Genomic DNA, 3,990 nt, shown 5'->3' with positions numbered 1-3,990 from the left:
TTTTCATACAAAACATTAAAGTGCATTTTCAAATAGCCACTTCAACTCTTTTCAAAATCAATCAAAACCTGCAATTTCAACCTTCCCTTAAAATCATTCAAAATGTGCCAAAATCAAATAACAACCATCCTTCAAATACATTGACTTTTACAAAATCCCAAACCTTAACATTCTAATTTCAATCAAATGGTAAAACAAACAAAATTCATGTCATACACGTCTTCCTCATCCTAATTTTCATATCTTTCCAATCAACCATCATTATACATGATCAACCATATCACATCAAATGGTATTCATCAATCAACCTCAACATTCAAGTATATCACAACATGCATTTCTTATATATCACACAATCAAGGCATCATATTCATAATCACATATATGAACACATCATATATCTCAACCATTCAACAACACCAACAATTCATGCTATCTTAGGCCTAGCTAGTATTCCTACACATTACATATTAGATCGGAAACGAAAATAACCTTCTCCAACTCACCGGCACTCCAAACCACTTTCCCAAGCTCCAATCAACACCTCCGAACGATTTATCACACAAACCCTTTCCAGCTTTCCAAAATCACCAATCAAGCCCAATTCACATATACACAACCTAAGCCCATCAATATCCATACCAATCTCAATACAAACATCTAGAACAAAAAACACTAGGTTATCTTACCACACCAAGGCCAAGGAGACAGATTACTTCTCCTTCAAGAGAGTTGGTCCTATAACATCAAAGAACCCAAAATCTCAACATTTTTGCTCATGAAACTCGAAATCAAGGGCTGGAATTTCGAACAGTAAAACGTGGCTTACCTCAAGATTGATTGTATGGGTTTTTTAGAGCTCTCCGCGGTGAACGGTGGCCCAACGGGCAGCAATCGGAGCTCTAGATCAAAAGTTATGGTGGTTTGAAGATCAAGTGGATAGAACTTGAGAATGTTCTTCCCCTCCTTACTCATTTCAGCGTGATATGAGTGTGTGAGGAGAGAGAGTGCTGAAAACTAGGGTTTTGGTTTAGTTTAGTTGGGCCAAGGGCCCACTTTGGATCCGGTTGGCCCGGTTTGGCCCGTTCGGTCCAATCTTGGTCCGAATTCTATAAAATTGGTACCAAAATTCTCATCTCAATCTCCTCTATCACATTTAGCCATAAAATAACATTTTTGGCTTTCTAGAATAAATTCTCATTTATGGGTTAATTAGCCGTTAATTAACCGGGTCTTACATTCTACCCACCTAATTGGGAATTTTGCCATAAATTCAAATTCATTTACCTGAGAATAAGTGCGGATAATCCGTTCGCATCTCCGACTCAAGTTCCCAGTGTGTTCCTCAACACCGCTTCGACTCCAAGCCACTTTGACTAATGAAACCTCCTTTCCACGCAACCGTTTGATACTAGTATCATCAATTCTGACTGGAGCCATTGGAAGCGACAAATCTTCCCTTAACTGAACCGATTCAGGTTCTAACACATGGTTAGCATCAGGGGTGTACTTCCGAAGCTGCGACACGTGAAACACATCATGCAGGTTCGAAAGATGAGGTGGTAGAGCCACCCGATACGCCACCGGCCCAATCCTCTCCAGGATCTGAAATGGACCAATGTATTGAGGATTCAACTTCTTTGCTTTAAGCGCTCTACCTACTCCTGTGGTCGGAGTAACTTTAAGGAAAACATGATCTCCTTCCTCAAATTCCAAGGGCTTCCGCCTCTGATCGGCGTAACTCTTTTGGCGACTCTGCGCCGTAAGCATCCTATCTCGGATTTTCTTGACTTGTTCAGTGGTCTCAGCTATCATTTCTGGCCCCAACAAGCCTTTCTCTCCAGCTTCATATCAACATAGCGGAGATTGACATTTCCTCCCATACAATGCCTCATACAAAGCCCATTCCGATGCTCGCATGGTAGCTATTATTGTATGCAAACTCCACTAACGGCATATACCGATCCCAACTCGCCGGTTGGTCCAAAACACAAGCTCTCAACATATCCTCTAGTGTTTGGATCGTCCTCTCGGATTGACCATCTGTTTGAGGATGATAAGCTGTACTCAGCTTAATTGGGTTCCAAAAGCTTTCTGAAATGCACCCCAGAACCTCGAAGTGAACGAGGATCTCTATCAGAGATTATAGTAGCAGGTACACCATGGAGTCTCACAATCTCCTTTATGTATAACCGAGCTAGATCCTCAAGGGTGTAAGTCATCTGAATGGGCAAAAAGTGAGCTGACTTCGTTAGTCGGTCCATAATCACCCAGATAGCATCAAAACCAGTCCTAGTCCTTGGCAATCCCGACACAAAGTCCATTGCAATACTCTCCCACTCCCATTGCGGAACCTCTAAAGGTTGCAACATCCCGAAAGGTCTTTGATGTTCAATCTTTACCTTTGACAAGTTAAGCACTCTGAAACATATTCCGCCACATCATTCTTCATACCCGGCCACCAAACATCGCCTTTAAATCATGGTACATCTTAGTACTTCCCGGGTGAATGGAGAATCCGCTTTTGTGTGCCTCCTTTAAGATATCTTGCCTCAAAGTGCCAACATCCGGCACAATGATCCTACCCTTGAATCTCCATAACCCATCTTTTTTTCGACCTCTCCATTGTTTTCTTGCTCATAGCGGTACACTTCATAACGCTTCATCGTTTTCATAGCCTTTAGAGTTCGGACTTAAGTATTGAGATTTCTTTTGGCTCAAACACAAGGTTCCAGATTCTTCTCGAACACAATTTTTAGACTCTCGAATCCCTTGACAACTTCTCTTGAAGCATCATCCAAGACGCATAACGACTCCGACTTAACGCATCCGCCACTTATTCGCCTTTCCAGGATGGTAATTTAACTCAAAGTCGTAGTCCTTCAACAATTCCATCCACCTCCTTTGCCTCATATTAAGCTCTTTCTGATCAAGAGGTATTTCAAGCTCTTGTGATTGGAGAAGACTTGGAACTTAACCCCATAGAGATAATGTCTCCACACCTTCAAGTCAAACACAACCGCAGCGAGTTCCAAATCGTGCGTAGGGTAACTACTTCGTGAGGTCTCAACTGCCGCGAGGTATACGCACCACATTATGATGCTGCATCAGCACGCATCCTAGACCCTTTAGTGAGGCATCACAGTACACCTCAAAAGGCTCGTTCGGCTCAGGTAGCACTAACCAGGTGCAGTGGTCAACTTTTTCTTCAATGCTGAAAGCTCTCCTCGCACTCAGGAGTCCAAACAAATGGAGTGTCTTTGCGAGTTAACTTTGTCAACGGCAAAGCTAATTGCGAAAAGCCTTTGATGAACCTTCGGTAATAGCCAGCTAAGCCCAGAAAACTCCTTATCTCAGTTACTGTGGTTGGTTGCTTCCAATCCATCACAGCCTCCACCTTAGTTGGATCTACGGCTATTCCCTTCTTACTCACCACGTGACCCAAAAAATTTACCTCACTCTTCCAAAACTCACACTTAGACAGTTTCGCATAGAGTTTCTTCTCCTTTAAAATCTGCAACACGGTCCGCAAGTGTTCCGCATGCTCTTCTTCAGTCTTGGAGTAAATTAGTATATCGTCAATGAAAACAACAACGAATTTATCCAGAAACGGACGGAATACTCTATTCATGTAATCCATAAACACTGCAGGAGCGTTCGTCAACCCAAAAGACATCACAGTGTACTCGTAATGACCATAACGAGTCCTAAAAGCGGTCTTAGGGATATCCTTACCCCTCACCCTTATCTGGTGATAACCGGATCGCAAATCGATCTTAGAGAAAACCCCAGCTCCTTGTAATTGATCCATGAGATCATCAATCTCGGCAATGGGTACTTTCTTATGGTGACCTTGTTCAGCTGCTGTATCCACACAGAGCGCATACTTCATCTTTCTTCTTTACATAACACTGGAGCACCCACGGGGAAACACTTGGTCGGATAAAATTCTTACCCAAAAATTCCTCTAACTGAGACTTTAGCTCGGCC

The sequence above is a fragment of the Arachis hypogaea genome, chromosome 13 (genome assembly GCF_003086295.3).
Source record: "Arachis hypogaea cultivar Tifrunner chromosome 13, arahy.Tifrunner.gnm2.J5K5, whole genome shotgun sequence".
NCBI classification, from domain to species: Eukaryota; Viridiplantae; Streptophyta; class Magnoliopsida; order Fabales; family Fabaceae; genus Arachis; species Arachis hypogaea.
Note: the sequence above shows the minus strand (reverse complement) of the source record.